The following is a 22,379-nucleotide window of genomic DNA, read 5'->3' as shown; positions in this document are numbered from 1 at the left end:
AACTGTGTTTTGAACTACTTCACTAACAACTTTGTTAGCTGGAAGTTTCTTCTGTTTTTGGTAGGGAGGGGGAATCAGCACTCAAATAGTGGGTATTGACAGCTAAACCTGCCACTAAGGATACATGGGCAAGTGAATTAGCTTTTGAAGAGAAATAGTTACATTTTATCCTCTCTTTAGTGAGGGTACCCAGAGCTATCTGTTTTGAATAGGGCTTAAGGTCTTCGTTTGAATTTAGCACTTCATGGTCAGCAAACCTACTATCATCACATAGTGTTACAATGATTCATGTAGAACTAGAAAATCCCAAAGAAAATATCTGTGCTTTTATATAGATCAGGCCCCTGCTGCTAGATGATGGGAAAAATCATACAGGTCCGAAGCTGGGATCAATTGCAATGCTACTGCAGAAAAAAATACTCTGCTGATGCTGACCATTCTGTCAGCCTAATCAGCGGTGGGAGCAATGCACAGCGAGCAAGTTTCTCGCAGGTCAGCAGTGCTCATTTAAAAGGAGAGCAATGCGGGCTTTTGGTGTCATTCTGACAGCCCAATCAGCAGCAGGAGCAGCACACAGCAAGGAGGATTCTCACAGGTCGGGGTCGCATGTCTAAAAGGAGAGCTTCGCGGGTGTTCAGTGCCATTCTGGTGACCCAATCAGAGGTGGGATTAGAGCATAGCGAGGAGGTTTCTGGCAGGTCAGCCGCACTTGTTTAAAAGGAGAGCTTCGTGGGTGTTCAGTGTCATTCCAGAGGCTCAAATCAGCTGCAGGAGCAGAGCAGAGAGGAGTAAATAAAAGCGGCCAATGTTGGGAGTGGGCCAGTGGTGAGAATGGGAGCGTCAGCCTTTGGCTCAAAGGAGGCTTTGGTTCAGAAGAGGCGTTAGCGCTGGGTAAATTGTCTGGGTAAGTTTCCCTTTTTTGTTACTCGGTTAGGGGTAATCAGTGTAGTTTAATTGGCTATTATGTGTTCTTCATGCCAGGTGTTGGAGCCAGAGTCTCCCAGGGAACTACATCTGTGTGAAGCTACATCCAGCTGCAGCTCCTTGAAGTCCATGTTAGGGATCTGGAGCAGCAGCTGGAAGATCTTCAACTTGTACAGGAGAGTGAGGAGATCACCGATCAGGGTTACAGGAAAGTAGTCATTGCTAAGTTGCAGGAGGCGAGTAGCAAGATGGCTGTCAAGAGAAGGAATAAGAGGATGAATAGGTAGTTAACACAGAGCATTACGGTGGCCATCCCCTCAATAATAAGCATACTGTTTTGGATACTATTGTCGGGGGTGACCTCCCAGGGAATGGTGCAGGGACCAGGTTACTATCACTGAGCATGGGTCCGTGGTGTAGAAAGGAAAGAGGGAGAAGAGAGGAGTTGGATGTAAAGGGAATCAGTAGTCAGAGGAACAGACAAGAGATTCTGTGGATGTGAATGGGTCAACCAGATGGTATGTTGCCTCCCAGGTGCCAGGGCCACATCCACAGCATTTTGGAGGGGGGGGGGGAGAGAAGAGCAGTCTGATGTCTTGGTATATACTGGTACCAATTACATAGGAAAGTAAAACAAGAAGCAGGACCTCCAGGTTAGTAATTTCTGGACTGCAGCCTTTGCCATGCACCAGTGAGGATAGAAACAGGATGACTTGCCAGATAAATGTGTGGCTCAGAAACTGGTGCAGGGGCCAGGGCTTCAGGTTGGTGGATCATTGGGATCTCTTCTGGGGGAGGTATGACCGAAGGGGACCAATATTCTTATGGGCAGGTTTGTTGGAGTTGTTGGGGTGGGTTTAACCTAATGTGGCAGAGCGATGGGAACTCGAGTGAAGTGACTCAAGATAGGATGGATGGTTAAAAAAAACACAAAGATAGTGTGCAGTCAGACTGGCAGGAAGGACATGCAGATGATGGGATAAAATTACAGCCAGCAGGGTGACTATCAGTGCATTACGGCTGCAGAATCAAAAAGGGTAGCAAATACAGCACTCAAAGTGTTATATCTCATGCATGGAATATAAGAAATAAGGTGGATGATCTTTTTGCACTTTTAAAGATTGTCAGGTATGATGTTGTGGCCATGACTAAATCATGGCAGAAGGATAGTTGTAGTAGGGAGCTGAATGTTCAAAGTTACACATTGCATTGGAGAGGTAGAAAGGTAGGCAGACGGGATGGCATGGTTCTCCTGGTAAAGAATGGTATCAAATCTTTAAAAAGATGTGACATAGGATCAGAAGATGTTGAATCCTTGTGGATTGAGTTAAGAAACTGCAAGGGTAAAAGGACTCTGATGGCCTCTAACCAGTAGATGGAATGTGGACTACAGATTATAATGGGAAATAGAAAAGCCATGTCAAAAGGGCATTGTTACAATGGTTAGAGGAGATTCTGACATGCAGGTAGATTTGGAAAATAAGGTTGGTAATGGATCTGAAGAGAGTGAATTTGTTAAATATCTATGAGATCACTTTTTTGAGCAGTTTGGTGTTGAGCCTACTAGGCAACAGCTATACTGTTATTGGGTGTTATGTAATAATACAGAAATGATTAGGGAGCTTAAGGTAAGGGAATCCTTAGGAGACTGATCACAATGATTGAGTTCAACTTGAAATTTTATGGGGAGAAATAAAGTCTGCCATAGCAGTATTTCAGTGGAGTAAAGGAAATTACAGTGGTATGAGAGAGGAGTTGGTCAATGTAAATTAGAAGGCGATGCTGGAAGGGATGACAGAAAAACATAATGGCTTGAGTTTCTGGGAAAAAGGAAGGTACAGGTTAGAAAAACAAAGAAATACTCCAATGGAAAAATAGTTTAGCTGTGGCTGACAAGAAAAGTCAAAGACAATAAAAAAGCCGAAGAGAGGGCATATAATAAAGCAAAAATTAGCAGGAAGTTAGAAAAATGTGGCCTTGAAAAACCAACAGAAAGCAACTAAAAATGCCATAAAGAAGGAAAAGATGGAATACAAAAGTAAGCTAGTAAATGATACCAAAAGTATCCTCAGATATATAAAATGTAAGAGAGAGCTGAGAGTAGACATCGGAACACTGGAGAATGATGCTGGAGGACAAAAAAATGGCAGACGAACTGAATAAGTACTTAGCATCAGTCTTCACTGTGCAAGACACCAGCAGTATGCCAGAAGTTCGAGAGTGTCAAGGAGCAGAAACAACTGAAGTTGCCATTACTAGGAAGATTGTACTTGGGAAACTGAAAGGACTAAAAGCAGATAGGTCACTTGTATCAAATAGAGCCCCAGTATTCTGAAAGAGGTGGGTGTAGAGATTGTTGGAGGTATTGGTAAGAATCTTTCAAGAATAAATGGATTTTGGCATGCTTCTGGAGGACTAGGAAATTACAAATGTCACTCCTCAATAGAGTGGATGTGACGAGGACGTTTCCTATGGTGGGGAGTCTAAGACCAGGGGACACAGCCTCAGAATAGAAGTACATCCTGTTAGAACAGAAATGAGGAGGAATTTCTTTAGCCAGAGGTGGTTAATCTGTGGAATTCATTGTCACAGGTGGTTGTGGAGGTCAAGTCATTGGGTATATTTTAAGCAGAGGTTGATAAATTCTTGATTAGTCGGGGCATGAAGGCATATGGGGAGAAGGCAGGAGATTGGAGAGGGAAATATATCAGCCATAATAAAATGGCGGAGCTGACTCATTGGGCCAAGTGGCCTAACTCTGTCCTATATCTTATGGTCTTGTAATGGTCAAATGCTCGTTCTTACAACTATCATAATAATCAACAATAATAATTCTGTAGGAAGGAGAATTTAAGAATAGGACAAGATCTAAGACTCAGTGAACTATTTGTCTTCCATTTCAGTTTTCCAATGTTCATGCAACGGCCCAAAAGAAAGCCATTTAAGATTTCTCACTGTCAGTTACTGAGGAGAGAAATCAGCCAAGATTCTTACTCTTAAATGTTGTTCAATATCTCCTATCAGAAAGGATTTGTTTGGATGCTTACATGGAACAGTCAATAATATGCCACCACTCAAAAGCTGGACTAGCAAACAATATCTTGAATAATGTGCCGGAGGCGACTAACACCATCTGGAAGCAATGCATTTATGAAAGGTGTTGGTGGAAAAAAACGGAAAATAAATGTTTCTTTTATTAATAGCTGAATGCAGAAATGTCTTTTTAGCATTCTGAAGGTTGAAAATCACCAGCTCGACTTGTCACAGGAGAAAAATAACCTGCATACACTAAGGTTAATAGGAATCAATCGCTTCTGCAGCAAGAACAATGTACTTTCACAAAACAAACAGTTTGGCATTTATGAAATGTGCACAGGGTACAAAAGGTTTTTTGTAAGACAATTTAAATTGCACTCAAGCAGCCATTTTCTCTACCGCTCTTTAATGAAACTGCCTTACTCAGTGAGCAGATTCCTGTATTCCCTTACCAATCTGTTCTGCTTCATTTCCAGGTGCTGACTACCATAGCATGTGAAGGTTAAGAGATTACCTACACTGTTTTTAAGTCATCAAAAAAGGAGGGAACCAAATCCCCAGATAAACTCATTATATCAGTTTTTCAGTTCTTTTGAAAAATAAATGGTCATGCAACCCATATCTAAGCCAACACCAACAGCCCAATGCTTGTATTAGATGGAGATGCACACCACATGTGATAAAATCGTATTACCAATTAACATTTATTGGTTGATACAGCAAGAATATTCTGCTCAAACATTAGCCACTATTTTGGACAGATAATTTTCAAATCCCTGGATCACACATTGAAGTATCAGCTTTGTTTAAACATTAGCCACTTTATTCTGGACAATTCTTTTTCAAATCCCTGGATCACACACTGAAGTATCAGCTGCTGTCAGTCCAGCTACAGTTGTCAATTTTCCGCCGCGGCTGTACAATAGAGTGAATGTATTTATACAGCACATGAGATATACTGGAATGCTTATTCTCCCAATTAGCTGACTGAATGTGACCTCTGCATCCTTGGGTCTTTACACATAAAACTCTGGTCATTCATCTCTTACTGTAGTTCAAACTGAAAGGCAATTATATTCCCTGTCCGCTGAGACCTTGGTGTGTGATTGGATAATAGCACAGAATGCCAGGCTATGGAGCCAGCAACAAAAAAAAACAGTATAGAATTAACAGTAACTGGTTCCAAAGAGTTTAATTACCACACAATCTACGCTTTGGCCTGGGTACTGCTTGTATGAAAATATCTTCATGTATTGCATCTAGTTACACTTGTTAAAATAAACAGGCAAAAGTGCTCGGTTTGGAAGCTGGATCACTGAAGTTCCTTTTATTGTTTTAAATACTTGTTATGAATGCAAAGCCTGCGCATCACTAAATCATACAAATTTTTTAAAAATCAAACATTAATGACACATTGGCTATTGTACCTCACACATTATAAACCTGAATTATTAATGACAAAGGCTGCATTTAAATTTCAGTCTGTTTCCTATCTATGTGTGAGAAATGTAGCTTTGTAACTACAGCAATTTGTTACTAAGGTAAATTACAGAGAGAGCTCCACACTTTTCCAAAAAGTTAAAAAGCTTAGTTAGTAATTGGAGACAGAGGGTCTAAGAATCTAATTTTTGCAGATTGGATCAGAATTAGAATTGTTTAATATTACTGGCATATTTCATGAAACTTGTTAACTTAGCAGCAGCAGTACAGTGCAATATTGAATTGACTTTATTTCTTACATCCTTCACATACATGAGGAGTAAAAATCTCAGCAGTACATAATATAGAAAAAAAATAAATCAATTGCAGTGTGTGTATATATATATATATATATATATATATATATACACCCACAAAATAGTTAAATTAAAAATACCGCAAAAACAGAAATAATAAAAAAGTGAAGTCCTTTTCATGGATTAAATCTCCAATTCAGGAATCAGATGGCAGGGGAAAGAACCTGTTGCTGATTCATTGAGTGTGTGCCTTCTGGCTTCTGTACCTCCTTCCTGATGAGAATTCCTGAGGATTTAATGAGAGGAGGGCATGTCCTGGGTGACTGGGGTCCTTAATAATGGACACAGCCTTTCTTGAAGATATCTTCGATACTACAGATGTTAATACCCTAGATGGAGCTGACTAGTTTTACAACTTTCTGGAGTTTCTTTCGATCCTGTTCAATATACACCCCCCCCCCACACCAATACCAGACAGTGATGCAGCCTGTCACAGAATATTCTGCACAGTACATCTGTAGAAGCTCTCAAGTGCTTTAGTTGACAAACCAATTCTTCTCAAGCTCCTAATGGAATATAGCCGCTGTCTTGCCTTCTGCATCAAAATGTTGGGACCAGGTTAGATCCTCAGAGATCCTTGACCACCCAGGAAATTGAAAGAGCTCACTCTTTGTGGCTGGAAATAAAAGGCACCAATATTTCTTTTTTGTTGATCTAAACATAGTTTGCATAATAATTTTGCAGAGTGTGGGAGTGGGGGTGGTGATTTATCTTTGATCACTACAGTATCTAGCCACTGTATCAGTCATTGCAATTGACTTAAATGTCACAATGTACAGGAATTGAGCACAACAGCCAGTCAGTACCACGGCATGCATCTAAGTGCTACCGTCTGAAGAAGAATTTCCCCTCCTTACTCGAAATATGTGAGTTTTGATTACCTGCTCACTCTGCTATGATCAATGGTAACCGATCTAGATGCTATATAGGATCCCTGGCACCAACATTTTAGCTCAAAGGCATGCTCTTCTGGTGGTAAACCCTGTTTCCATCAGAAATATGAGTATATTAGGATGTTCATCATTGCTGTCATAGATTCTATTATCTGCCAGTTCTGCTTTGTAATTTGCTAATGCTTCACACTGTTGAGTTGCTGTGGGAACGTAGTCCTAGAAATTCAACTAGATTGCACCACCTTTTCCACCACTATATGACTAAAGATCTATTTTTTTAAAGCAACAACATACTTGACTTGGCTTGACCTGAATCTTGGAATTGATGTACTTGCATTAATGGGGCTGCAGTCATGGAAAAGGATCCTTCAGGAGGACAAACAGAATGCTCACTGCTCCAGCTGTATTTCAGTGTCCCTGCCAGAATCTAAGCTTCTATCCTGACTTCTCTAAGGAGCAATGCACAAGGGGCTATGTTTTACCAAAGCAGTCTTCCGAGAGATGCACAACTTTCCGTCATCTTAACTATAGCTCATGCTTGGGATTACAAAGCTGGACAAATCAGTATCACCGTCAAAGTCCTATGCTTCAAAGTTATTTAAGGTGACTGATCTATTCATATCTCACAGTTCACCACTCACATCAGTACTGTGATCTTTTACACTCCAGGAGAAATAACTGAAGGTTACATCAAGAGGAGATGCAGCAGGAAGCATAGAGAACTATGGAGGAGAAAGAGGGTGAGGAGGATAAGGAAGAAGAAGTGGATGACAAAGATGATTGGGGCACCATCAACAGCATCCACATGTGTCAGCGAAGACTAGACTAGAAGATGGTACACATATGAGGGCCCATCTGAACCTACTGTTGAGACTGTCTCATTGACAATGTATGACAATCAGTAAAGAATCAGATGTATTATCACTGGCACACATTGTGTTGTGAAATTTGACATTTTCTGGGCCGAATTACAGTACAAGACATTAAAAGATTACTATAAATTACAATAAAATGCATCAATAATGCAAAAGAGTAATAGTGAGGTAGTGTTCATGGGTCATGCACTGTATGAAATCTGATGGTGGACAGAAAAAAGTTGTTCCTAAAACATTGACTATGCATCTTCAGGCTCCTGAACCTATTCCCTGATGGTCCAGCCCACCTGGCCAGTGACTGCTACAACAGAAATCTTTAGTTATTGATAAATTTCAAAGTGAACCATTCTTCATAGTGAACCAATTGAACACCAGCTACTGAAGCTCCAGAAGTGCTAATTACCTGCATTCAAGATTTATCTGTTCCAGTGTGCAAACTCTCCCTATGGATGTGAAATCACTGCGTTGGCAAAATACACAAACAATCAAGAAAGGAATAATGAAACAAAATAAGTGTATTAAAATGTTATTTAATTCAGAATTAGTATAGAATCAGGTTAATATTACTGACATAAGCTGTGAAATGTTTGTTTTGCAGCAGCAATATAGTGCAAAGCAACAAATTACTTTAAATTATAATAAATAATATACTATAAATATATATATTGCAGTACTTATTTCTAATATATAATAAACTAAATAAATTAAATATATTAATTAAATGTATATTAATTATTTGTAAATTAAACTAAATAAGTACTGCAAAAAGAAAGCAAAATAGTAAGGTATTTTACATGGGTTGGTTCATTGTCTATTCAGGAGTCCAATTGTGGAGGGAAAGAAGCTGTCCTAAAATGTTGAGTGTGTGTCCTCAGGCTCCTGTAGCTTCCCTTTGATGGTAAAGCAAGAAAAGAGCATGTCCTGGGAGATGGGGAGAGGGCATCCTTGATGATGGATACTACCCTTTTACTCAGTATTATGCAGTAATGGTGGCTATTCAATAGGGTTCTTGCTGAAATGGCTATTTAAAATAAGACCTTAAGACTATAAGATATAGGAGCAGAATTCAGCCATTTGGCTCATTGAGGAAAGGCTCCCCCCTTTTTTCATGCCTTATCCAATTTTCCTCTCAGCCCCAATCTCCTGCCTTCTCCCCATGTCCCTTCATGCCCAGACTAATCAAGAATCTATCAAACTCTGTCTTAAATATACATAAAGACTTAACCTCCATAGCTGTATGTGGAAATCAATTCCGCAAATTCACCACCTTCTGGCTAAAGAAACTCCGCCTCATCTCTGTTCTAAAAGGATGCCCATGTATTCTGAGGCTTTGTTCTCTGGTCTTAGCCTCTCCCTCCATAGGAAATGGCACATCCATTCTATCAAGGCCTTTCACTATTTGATAGGTCTCAATTTGGTCACCCCTCATTCTTCTGAATTCCAGTGAATACAGACCCAGTGCCATCAGATGCTCTTCATATGACAAGCCACTCAATCATGGAATCATTTTCGTGAACAATAAACCAGGTTGTGTCATTTTAGCCTGATCACTTCATACTTGCTGGTTTTAAGATCACTCCTCCTACAAGGTCAACTCTCCCATGGGAAACAACTCCTTCCATTTAGCGACTCAGAGATTTCGATAATCCAGATTGCATAAATAGGCTTACAGTCAACAGGCTCAATTGACATGTGGTCGGGGTCAATTTCAGAAGTAAACTGGTAGCCAATAAGATGTGACCTGAAGAGAGCTCAGAATTCTCAATAATATGAGAAGTGATGTTTAAGCAGGATAGGCAATCACTGATTCTTTCAATTATACAATAACTATATATCAATAGATGGTTCTAAGATTGAGTGAAATATTTGCCTCCCATTTCAGATGCTCGTGAATATTTGTGTAGCCTGAAAATAACCGCAGTTATATTGTGCTCCAAGGGAGGCAAATATGAGAACAAAACTTCGCATTTAGCAGATTAACCTTTAAACACAGTCCTTTAATGAAATTTCTAATGTGAAGGCACCTCCAGCATGGAAAGTCACAAGCAAACCTATTTTGTAAGGATCCTAAGGATATGACTATCGTCTCTAACTGATGGACACCAGTTAGCCCATATAGCAAACACCATCTCTTTCACATTCACCAACAGCAAAGGTACAGCACAGGGCTGTGTGCTCTGCCCCCTGCTCTACTCACTTTATACTTATGATTATGTGGCTAAGTACAGTTCCAATACTGCATTTAAGTTTTCTGCCAATATCATTGCTTTGGCCAGATCAAAGATGGTGACAAATTGTCATATAGTAGGGAAATTGAAAATCTGGTTGAATGATGCCACAACAACAATGTCTCACTCAATATCAGAAAAAAATCATAGAGCTGATTATCAATTATTGGAGGAAGAAGCCAGAGGCCCACGAACCAGTCTTCATTAGGGGAACAGAGGTGGAGAGTGTGTGATGGTTTTGGGTTTGCTGACTGTGAAATTCTAAACTCAATTGAAGAACTTAATCCTTAGCTGAAATAGGTAGCTAAAAGTTCCCTCACAATACTGTAGCTATTCAATCTTCAAAGATAAGTTAACTTCCCTGTTTATTCTCAAAGGTGAGTTTAGCTGCCAATACTGACAATTTGAGCAGAAGGCTCCCCTCCCTCCCCACACAGAATGAAATACTTCCAGCTAATAATTTTTTAAACACAGTTCATTTAATTTTAGTGATACATGTATAAATTCAAACAACACTTTTAAAACATATTTAAAAACTCACAGAGATTTTCTATTTAAAAAAAAAATCCAAATTACAAACCATTTCTAAAACACAAGGATTTCCAAAACACAGGTACTATTCTTAAAAACTAAAAAGACCTATGAGTTGCATACAAACCAGTCCACCATCACAGAAGTTGAAGACAGAGGAATGGTTTCCAGTTCACCCTATGTTTCTGTCATTCTTCTTGGTGTTCCCGGACTATTCCTAATACACCTGACTGTTCTCATCATTTATGTGGTTTCTCTGCCACTTGGGTGACTTAACACACATGATGTTATTTCAGATAACTTTTAACAGGTTTTGGAGACAGAGATCCCAATTAATGTTGTGAAGCTAAATCTTTGATATACAAACCTTCCAACTATTAACAGATCAGCTATTTGATGTGCAAAATGAGAATATCAATCTGGTATTCAACTTAGACAGCAATATCTAGTTTGAAACAAGTCCAATTAAATAACCTATTGTCTTACATTGCAGCTGCTCAGCAGTTATGTGCTGTGGGCTAGCAAGTCTGTTCTATAGACAATGCTTGCTTGCAAGGCTGTCTTTTTAAGTTCAGATTGATTATTGTTTGCCATTTACATTAAGAATTGAAGATTGGTTCTCATTAATGACAATAAACCAAACCGAGAATTTTAGTTGAAAGTTTAACTTACTCAAACTGATCTTTAAAAGTGTCAGCTGCTGTGTTTAGAAAGCTAAGCTTGGGAAAAAAGAAAGGCCCCCTGGCCCTGGATAGTGAATATCCATCATAGGGGTCAGCAGTTTTAAAGTGCTTGGCATTAACATATCAGCATATTAGTGTCTTCATAAAGAAGGCATGACAGCACCTGTTTACTTACATTTGGTATGTCACCAAAATTTTTAACATGCTTCTACAGATGCACATCGGAGAAAAAGGTTGCATCGTGGCTTGGTATAGAAACACTAATGTTCATGAACAGAAAAAATTACAGAACATGGTGGATCTAGCCCAGTCATTCACAGTCAAAACAGTCCCCATCATTTGAATACATTTACATGGAGCATTGTCAGAGACCCCCACCACCCAGGTCATGCCCTCTTCTCATTACTACTATTGGACAGAAGCCCCATACCATCAGACTCAGGAACAAATATTACTCTATAACCATCAGGCTCTTGAACTGGCATGGATAACTTCAATCGCCACTACTATGAAATGATTCTGCGATCAACAGATTCACTTTAAGTATTCTTTGCAACTCATGTTCTCAGTATTTTATTCATTTGCACAGCTTGTCTTCTTTTGCACGTTGGTTGTCTGTCAGTCTTTGTTTTTGTATAGTTTTTTGTAAAACCCTATTATATTTATTTTTCTCTGTAAATGCCTGCAAGAAAATTAATCTCAAAGTAGTATATAGTAACATACAGAATATGTACTTTGATAACAAATTTACTTTGAACTTCTAATCATTGAACTCTCTTCTCTTCTCCATGTGGCTCCACCTACACACAAACACCTCCTAACATCTATCCTCTTTATTTTAGAACTTTGGAACTTTGATATCAATATTGCTTCCAATGAGTAAGGGCTTTGCAAGTGAAGTGAGAGCTGTCATGCTGTATGAGCTGTGTATCAATGTATCACCATCTTTATTCATAATGTTGCAAAGGCTGCTTTAATATTCATACACTGAATGATTATTGTGCAAGCAATTGGAGTCCCTGATTATGTCCAGAGGTGAGAGTCACAGCCAATATATAAAAACATGCATTTCCACTGAGCATATTTAACAGATTGGCACCTACATTCAACTGGATTTTGATGAAAGGTTTACTGAAATATTTATTGTTTCTTATTACGCAGATGTTTCCTGAATTGCTGATATTTTCCTAGAAATTTCTATTTCATTTCGGAAACTCTTCATCTGCATTTTCTTGTATTTTATTGCCTCCCCACTTAATGGACACAAAGCACAAAGCTGAGATGTGTCTTTTCTTTAGTTATGAGGAAAAAAATGCCTGAGACCCAAGGTTCAATGATCAGTCATTTTACTTCATGGTGTGAGGACTGAATCTGATGCTCTGGATTGTAATTGAGGCTGTGCTGTATGACATTTTAATATGTCTCATATTTGCAGAGCAAATTATTTTCCTCCTGCAAGAAAATTAAATTAAAACTACTTAATACCTCAACATAATAAGTCATATTTAGAACAAAGCCAACAGACATATATAAAGGAAACTCACTGCAGAATTAAGAACACACTTTATTAGCCTTGTTGCTCTTTTATAGTGCTTACCCTCTACTAAGTTGCTCCATTCTAGCATTGCACATGTGGCTTATTCTAGAAGGCTGCCTTTTTAATGCAGAGGAAACCAGCATCTGCACTGGATCCACACGAGCAAGTCTTGCCCAGTGAGGGCTGTCTGCTACATTTTACCAGGAAGGAGGCTGTTTAGGAGAGCTGGGTGTGGTCCCCATGGTGAGAAGAATAATCCTGACATTCCGAAGAAAGATAGATGTACAAACTCTGCAACGCCAACAAGCTTCTCACAGGACCATACGGGTAGAGATCCATTGGATGCAGACTGCACTTCTATTGATCCCTGACAATCCCATCGAACGCCTGGTATTCAGCTGCCTGCAGCAACATCTGATTCTCCATTAACATGATATGCTCAAGCTAGACACTGATGGATTACAGCAACACCCCGGTGGACTTGGCCCGTGTCTCAACGGGAGCTGAAACTTGCTCCACCATCTACCACGTTACTGAAGTGGCTCTTGCTCCCTGTTCAGTACCAAAACATGCACCACATCTACAATGCTCTCCTTGCAGTGCACGAGCTGCATGTCCTAGTCATCTTGTATATCCAGTCTGGCAGTTGAACATTTTTTGTTTGTTCTGTCTTTGTGAAAGAAGACATGGTAAACCTCTCTGAAGTATTGTAGGACTACATGTCTAGTGTGAATGTCAAACTCAGAAATTAACATTAATTGAAAAGATAGTACCAGATAAATGAATGGGAATAAAAGCTCAGATTTATTTGCTTATCCTTACAAAACATATATCTGCAATACATGGATTGTAGTGATGACTCACCATCTGCTTCAGGGGATTGTGAGTTTGTCACATGAACCATGCATAGGCCTAGTGGACCTATAGTCTTTGGAGGTTAGGATGAGGGCTGATTTCATTGAAACATGGGATTTTTACAGGTCTGACAGGGAGCAGGAGGAGCTGATGCTTCCCCAGGTAAAGGTGACTTTAGTTATCTATTCAGGAAATGTTATTCCACCCAATGAGTGGTAAGTCTTTTTGAATTCTCTGCCAAAGTAATTTACGGAGCTACAATTGTTGAGTATCTTCAAAGCAGAGATTGAAAGACTTTTATATAGTATATTAAGGTAATATAAGGATATAGCTGTTTATGCAGTAAAATAGGGCGAGGGTAAAAGACCTGCCATAATTTGATGTATATCAGAGCAGACAAAAGAGGTCAAATGAATTACTCCAGTGTCTATTTCTTACGTTCCCCTGAGGGAGCAGGGAAGGAAGGTGTGTGACTGTTCAGCTATCAGCAAGTGCCTGGAAATCTGGCCACTTAAAGGAATAATTAGCATTATTGGACTGGAGAAGATTTCCATCATTATTTCAAATTAATGATGACTATGGCTCATCAACTATTACAGCACAATGTGAATACTGAACCATCAGGACCAAGTTTCCAACTTGAAGCTTGCTTTGTGCTGAGTTAGATATGTTATGAAGGGCATTGGTGGGAGTAAGAATAATCACTGTGACCTTAATCGCCCCGAGTCAGAACACTGAGCAATTAAAAAAGAATTGCAACTCCCTTCTTATAGGTGAAGGACATACTATAACTGGGCTTACACAGGGATCTATAAATGAACAGCCAGATATTGTTCCCTTAATAAGCCTGTCTTCAGGAAAAAAATGGTGGAGAGTTATTGTTTTTAAATTTAATCATTAATTTTCACTTTTGCAGGGAGTCCTCTACCTGTGAGCATTGGTGGGTGGTTCATCAGTAGTTTCTATTATAGTTCCTCACACTTATAGCAGTGTGATTCCTTTTAATGCATACTTATTACATCAATAATTTTAATAATAAGATAACATTAGCAAGTTGGAATGAGAGCTTGTTATAATTCTAGATTCTACTAGAGAATAAAAAAGAAAAATTAAGTGTGAGCTGAATTAGTTCTTCAGAATTTGAAACCAGTGGCTAGAAACACTTGTTTTATTAAACTGGATGATTTAAACCATATAATTCTCCTGGCCTTTAATAACCACTTAGAGTATAAACATCATGCAGGGATGCAAATTGGGTCCAGTTGCTATAATTCAGACATTGTTTCTTCCCAAACTACAAATATTATCTCAAAACATAGTATTTATCAGGGTGAGGTCATTGTTGGCAAGACCAGCATTTAATGACAGTCCCTATTTGCCCTGGAGAAAATGATGGCCTTGGAGTGAAACCTGGAGGTGATAGTGTTGCCAGGCATGGATGGTAGAAATGATGAATGAGTTTGGGAAGTGCTGCTGGATTAGACCGGATGATTAACTCCAGGGAATTTTGGAGGCAATATAAATGGTAGGCAGTGTTCATCAGTGAAGGGAATGAATATTAAAGGTGGGAAATGGAGAGTCCATGTGATGCATGGCTTTGCCTGGATGGTGATGATGAAAATGCTACATTCATCCAGGCTTGGAAAAACTATCCCAATATGTTCCTGTCTTGTCCCTAGTAGATGGTGGGAAGTTCTTGTGTGTCAGGAAGTGAGCCATTCAAAACAAGTTAATTCTGATCTTCTCTTGTAAATAGTGAAAACATATGACCAGTCTAGTTGAGTTTCTTGTAGGCTTGAGCTTGACGTTGACCATAGACTCAGTAATAGTTAGTACGACTCTCTCTTGTTAGAGATGCTCATTGTCAGGCACTTTTCTGGTCTGAATATTACTTGCCACCTATTAACCCATGCCTGAATGCTAACAATAGAAAATCTGCAGATGCTGGAAATCAACGTAACACACACAAAATGCTACAGGAACTCAGCAGGCCATGCAGCATCTATGGAAAAGAGTAAACAGTCAACATTTTGGGCCATGATCCTTCATCAGGACTGAAAAAAAATAGATAAGCCTGAGTAAGAAGTTGGGGGGATGGAGAGGAAGAAGTACAAGGTAGTAGGTGATAGGTGATCTGAAGAGCTGAGAAGTCAATAGGTGAAAGAGATACAGGGCTGGAGAAGAGGAAATATGATAGGAGAGAACAGAAGGCCATGGAAGAAAAGGAAGGGGTAAGAGTACTAGAGAGAGATGAAGGCCAGGTAAGGAGATAGAGAGAGAGAGGGAAATGGGGATGGGGAATGGTGAAGGAGAGGGTGAGGAGGCCATTACCGGAAGTTCAAGAAATTGATCTTCATGCCATCAGGTTGAAGGCTACCCAGATAGAATATAAGGATTTGCTCCTCCAACCTGAGTGTCGCCTCATCACAGCAGTAGAGGAGACCATGGACTGACATGTTGCAATGCGAATGGGAAGTAGAATTGAAATGGGTGGCCACTGGGAGATCCAACTTTTTCTGGCAGATGGAGCGTAGGTGCTCGGCAAAGCAGTCTCCCAATCTATGAATCTACACCAGGTCTCACCAATATACAGGAGGCCACACCATGTGCACAGGATACAATCGATCACCCCAACAGACTCACAGGTGAAGCATTACCTCACATGGAAAAACTGTTTGGGGGTGTGAATGGTAGTGAGGGAGGAGGTGTAGGGGCAGGTGTAGCACTTGTTCTGCTTGCAAGGATAAGTACCAGGAGTGAGATTAGTGGGGAGGGAAGAAGGACAAGGGAGTCACATATGGAAAAATCCCTGCAGGAAGTAGAAAGTCGGGGGGATAAAAAGATGTACTTCGTTGTGCTATCCCATTGGAGATGGTGGAAGTTACAGAGAATTATGTGCTGGATGTGAAGGCTGGTGGGATGGTAGGTAAGGACAAGAGTAACCTACCCCTGGTGGGGTGGCAGATGGTTGGGGTGAGGGCAGACAAGTGTAAAATGGAAGAGATGCAGGTGAGGGCAGTGTTGATGATGGAGGAAGGGAAGCACCTTTCTTTGAAGAAGATAGGCATTTAATTAATTTTGGAATGAAAAATGCAGTGGAGACAGAGAAATAGAGAGAAGGGGATGTCATTTTTATGTGTGACAGGGTGGGAAGAGGTATAGGGGCTTTATAATAGATTTCAGTGGATAAACTGTCTCCAGAGACACAGACAGAGAGATCAAGAAAGAAGAGGGAGGTGTCAGAAATGGACCAGTAAGGGTGGAAGTAGAGGCAAAGTTGATGAAGTTGGCTGTTTGGGTCTTTCTGAAAGCAGGCACCTGCTGCTTCATTTGCCATATTTTTGTGACAAGAATTGAACTTTGTGTAACCATCCGTAAACAATATGAACCTGAATTTATGACAGAAAGGTCAGTGATGAAGGAGATGAAGATGCTATCATGTGAACAACACACAAATTGCTGAGGGAACTCAGCAGGTCAGTTAGCATCTATGGAGGGGAATAAGCATTCAATGTTTCAGGTTGGGATTCTTCATCAGGATTGGCAAGGAAGAGAGAAAAAGCCAGAGAGACATTTTAATAATTAACTTCTTTTGTCTGAGGTGTGGCTTCAACCTCTGAATTATTTATTCCCATCCGATGCTTATTGACCAATTTTATGAAGGTATCACGATGTTACATTCAAACAATTGCTGCCTTGATATTTAGGTCAGTCACTCTTACTTCAGCTTTAGCATTTACCTCTTTGATGCATGTTTGATCCAAGGCTGAGATTAGTCTGGAGCTAACTGATCCTTTCAAAACCCAAACAGGACATCAGTAAATGGGTTATCATTACATTAGCAGCATTTGACAACACAGTTAGCAATTGCTTCTACCTGTTTCCTGATGATTGGGAATAGAGTGATTGGGTGCTACTTATCCAGACTGGATTTGTCTTATTTTCTTGCAAGTAGCCCATACCAGTATTATTTTATTGGATTGATGCCAGTGGTCTAAATGTACTGGAAGAGTTAAGATCTGAGGTACAAATGGTACTGGAATTCAAATCTTTGGTACTACAGCTGGTCCTGTAGTCTTTGCTGATTCTAGCATTCTCAGATATTATATGACCTCACACAATATGAACAAAATTAAACAGAGACTGGCTTTTGTGATGTTGGTCAACTGGGACCAACAGGGAAATATCTGGTCATACACTTTGGAAGAAGGAATAAAAGCATAGACTATCTTTTAAATGGGGAGCAGATTAAGAATTTGCAGATACATAGGAACTTGGGACCATTAAGATTAGCTTGTTGGTTGAGTCAGTAGTAAAGAAAGCAAATGCAATGTTAGCATTTATTTCAAGAGGACTAGAATGTAAACAAAAGGATGTATTGCTGAGACTTTGTAACATTAGTTAGACCGCATTTAGAGTATTGAGAATAGTTTTGGACACATATCTAAGAAACAATGTGCTGGAATTGGTGAGGGTTCAGAGGAATTTACTAGAAAGATCCCAGGAATGAGGAATGTTTGATGATTCTGGGCCTATACTTGCCGAAATTTAGAAGAATGAAAGGGGATCTCATTGAAATCTACTAAATATTGATAAGTCTGGATGGTGTGGACTTGAAAACAACGTTTAAAAAGTGGGAAAGTCAAAACCAGAGGGCACAACCTCTGTATAAAAGGACATCGTTTTAGAACAGCGATGAGGAGGAATTTCTTCAGCCGAAGAATGAAGAATCTGTGGAATTTATTGCCACAGAAGGCTGTGGAGGCCATGTCATTGGGGATATTTAAAGTAGAAGTTGATAGTTACTTTATTTGAAGGGTATCTAAGGCAGCAGAATAGGGTTGAGAGGGAAAATATATCAACCATGATCGAATGGCAGATTAGACTTCAATGGGCCAAATGGCCTAATTCTGTTCCTATGCCTTATGGTCTTATTTCAGGAGGGCAATGAGATGGATCATCCATTCAGTACTTCTGAATGAACATGGCCATTCATGCTTCAAAAATTTTCAACACACCCAGATTCTGAGCCACTTTATTGTTGAGAATTGGAATATTCTTTGAACCTCCCCATTGTCAGCTGTTTAATTGACCACTGTCATTCCCTATCATATGTGCAGAGCTTTAACCTACTCATTTGGTCTCCATTGGTTTTGAGATTGTGTTTTACTTTTGTTGTTTAACATGCAAGTTAACCTGTAATGCAGCTGTACATTACATTTTGCCACTTTTAGGAATACCTGGTTTTCCTCCTTTGAAAAAGAAATTGGCTGATATGATTCTTGCCATAACCTTATGATCATCACAGCTAAGCACTTCAGAAATACATCGACATTTGACCTCCAGCTTGTTCCATCCATCTATACTGTAGCGTCTTGGGGCAAAAGTCCAAAACAGACTTATCCATATCGTGGAGCTAGCACGCAGAACCATCAATGTGATCTGGCCCAGTCCATTTTGTTTCTACCCAGAATCTTACCCAAACAGCTTTTTAACTGTGAACATTGGTGGACTGTTCATCCATGAGGCTCCATACCGTCAACCCTCTTCTCATGTTTTATCTGCAGAAGCATAGTTCTATCTGTAGTTTGCTAAACAGAGATTATGTGTGTGGACCTTTTTCCTTAATTGTAAAGTTCTGAAAGAAATATTCTAGAAGAAATCAGCTAGACGTCATTTCAGTCACCACAAACCTGGGATGTTTTTTAATCTATGTAGCTCAGATACAAGGGACAGAATGTCTGCCATTTACATATCCCATTTCACATGCACAAGATGTCACAAGTGTTTTACTGCTTATAAAGTGGTTTTATTAATGTGTAGTCAATGTTTCAGTATAAAAAAAGTAGACAGCAAAATTCAAAAATAGCAAAGCGATAATTGCTATAATAACATTTCATTCTGCTGAAATACTGAGTCATCAGCAGATCCAACAGATTATTGTTTTCTAATTACAGAGAAACTGTTGTGAGTTAGTTGACCTAATTGATCTACATTAACAAAATGCAGTCTCTGAAACATAGAGTGTGACTCAGAATCATTTTTCTTCTTATTCTAAGACTGGGGTCCATCGATTTCTACAGTGCTGGAGATAGTTGAAGGAAACGGGGAAGAGAGGTAGTTGCTAATGCTGGGCTGGTTTCTAAGTTGTTACCAAACTTCTGTGGGAAATTGGATGGCCCAAAATAATGGAGGAAACAGCTGAAAAGGGTAGGGTTTAGGAGGTTTACTTTAAATCCATTGTCCAAGGAGTCTTCTTTATATGAATCTGTTCAATTACAATGCTCTAAGATTGTTTCCAATTATCTTTACAAACCAGGAACCATCATATTCTGGTAACATGAAGCTCTTTCTTTTATGATACATCAGCTTTCTAGGTCTTGTCTTCTACTGTGCAGCAAAAGCATTTACTCATTGGAATATGGTTCCAAAGGCTGTTATCAATCAGTTCATTCCTCATTTCTGAGCTAACCTAATATGCATGAGCAGGCTGTTTCACCACATTTAACTCTCTACTAGCAACTAAGGTTAATTCTACTACATGTGTCCACAGTCATCATCAGAATTTTAGCACAGTACCAACACATAGACCACTTACTAGGCTTGAGTTAGGAAGACAGAATTACGTAGACTGTTGACTTAATATCTTCCTGTAAGGCAAACCGTTGTAGAATGTGCATTCTTGCTAACGGTCCTCAGATTCTGTCAGTCAGTGTTAGATAATGAAAAGACAAATAGTTTCCTCTTTAGAAGGAATATCAGAAACAGTATAAGATGTCAATTACTGAAAAAGTATAGAAGGCTAGTCAAAAGAAAGTTGGGGACTTTCTGCAACATCTTGCCATGGTGAGCAACGTCCATGGAAGCATCACTTTGCTTTATAACTCATTTGAAGTAAATGGTTGAGCTCCAGTATATAATAGCCAGCTTCAGGAGGTAGAGGAGAAATGCTCATAGGGAGGTCCTTTTGGATTTTCTTCAGCCCTTGTTCTGTTTGTTGTATGTATAATGCAGTTGCTTACATGACTTATTTATTTCAGTATAAAGGCACTATTTCCAATGATTTCCAAATTTGCTGTTGGCACTGTACAATAAAGTAAAGAGTATATAATGGGTCTCCTTAGAGAGAAGTGCACCAGACACCAATTGCTGCTAAATGTTTATAATGCAGCAAAAGGCTAGACAGAGATGGGCTTAGGAAGAGCTCTGGGCACTGAAGAACCTCAAGTGCAGATAACTCCCTGTAATGACAATGAATGAACCATTTTTCTTTTTGTGTCCTATTGTCTCTACTTTTTAAACCATTTAATTTAAATAGATGAGTCCCTTGCACGTAATAGGAGCTTATGGAATTTGATATGAACATGTTTGCACATTATTGACAGTAATTTCTATGTTCTTGTATCAAACCAAAAGCTTTGAGAATATACTACTACCAACGTCCCTTGCAATGGAGACATTAAAAGTGATCAGATTTCAGTATAATTTTACATTCACACAAGTAGGTCTGGATACCCATCTGATAGTCTGATCACATTAATTTCGTGCTTGAACTTGTGTCATGCTGAGATTTATACAGTGCTGTATTTATATATTTAAACTCAAGGGTATTTATCAGAGCTAAATATATTACTTGCACTTATGCTTTACCCTAGGTACTCACAGGATGCACTCCAGTGAGGGAATATGTCACACATGGTGCTTCGATTTCTCCTTCCTCCTCAGCATGTAACATTGTAAAAGTCAAAAGTTAGTTTCCAAGGACATTGGAGTTAACTCCGCACACATCTTTAAAACTGTCACTACATATTTCTGGAGTGGGAGTGATAATATCTTAAGTGTATCTATCAAATGTCAATCCTGCTTTTAATATTAATAAAGAGCTTGTGACAATTGACAAGTAATTACTTTTGTCATTTGAATAAAAGTATTCTGCAACGTCTGTAAGAATCATATTCCTTTTCAAAATTACTCCAGAGTCAATTATATAAATAAAACACAAGCCTTCTCAAAATTGTGTTAGGCTTGTAGACAATTAATTATTTTCACTTCTTTGATATTCCCTCAGATTTTTTTTTAATGACTGCAGAATTCAAGCAGTTTATATGCAGTATATGTGCCTGTATTAATGATTCTTCACAAACTGTGAGCCAGCCAGTAACCAATTTATGAACAGTATATTGCTCATGTACTTTTCTGTATTGATGTCTGAAATCTGAGTAATGAATTTCAATAGAATATTGGGCTGTGACACGCATCTTACAAGCTCCATAAAAAAACAATAAAAACTTCACACAAAACCAAATCGTCAGAAGGGGATCACTGTAGAAGTACAAAAATGTGGCTAACTTTACCCAAATATTCAATGCCGCCTGGTTAATGAGTCAACAAGTCATACACTACAACATGGTATATAATAATTGAAATATATAAATTTGAAAAGGAATGTGCGGCAATCATGGGCAGCAGCAATACTATTCAGCTATTGGAATTTGCAAAGAAGAAAAATCCTCTCTTAAATAAGCTTTCACGTCTGTAATCATGCCACCGATATCCTAATGAACATTCTTGTTGACACCAAAATACCACATATGTGATATATTCCATGCTTCTGCTCATGATAGGAACAGCAGGGAGGTCAACTTTACTCTTTAGGCCACAGTTAAGAATACTAAGTAAAGCTCAGATTACTACATCAGCGAAAGATGCACCAAGAATGGAGACAGTATGTAAAAGAAACGTGATAAATTTCCCAAGACAGGTGAATTTCAGTTATAAAAAATTACTACCTTTAGGGATGATGAAAACAGGATCAATCACTGCCTTCAAAAAGCATTGAGTGAGAGCAATTTGCAGAGCTCAGGGGAAGCATAGGTAAATGGGACTGATGAGATTATTCTACAAAGACAAGACAGAGTTGTGACTGGTTGTATGGCCTTTTTGATGCCAATAATAAATCTATGATCCTTTATATGGAAAACTGACTAGGCTAGAACAAATGAGGCTAAGGAGAAATTGGAC

The 22,379-nt window shown here is 39.1% G+C and overlaps 1 protein-coding gene and 1 long non-coding RNA gene across 6 annotated transcripts in view; one reads left to right on the top strand and one right to left on the bottom strand.

Moving 5' to 3' along the window:
• pcdh11 (protocadherin 11) overlaps positions 1-22,379 on the bottom strand; it is a 798,581-nt gene that overhangs the window by 537,426 nt on the left and 238,776 nt on the right. The gene's annotated exons all lie outside the window — the stretch shown is intronic.
• On the top strand, positions 622-21,299 carry LOC140734450 (uncharacterized). The gene is made up of 2 exons (XR_012100544.1): positions 622-904; positions 21,014-21,299. It is a non-coding gene; the product is annotated as an uncharacterized lncRNA (long non-coding RNA).

Source organism: Hemitrygon akajei, chromosome 10, assembly GCF_048418815.1.
Source record: "Hemitrygon akajei chromosome 10, sHemAka1.3, whole genome shotgun sequence".
In the NCBI taxonomy this organism is placed as follows: Eukaryota; Metazoa; Chordata; class Chondrichthyes; order Myliobatiformes; family Dasyatidae; genus Hemitrygon; species Hemitrygon akajei.
This window is presented reverse-complemented; position numbering and strand designations above follow the sequence as displayed.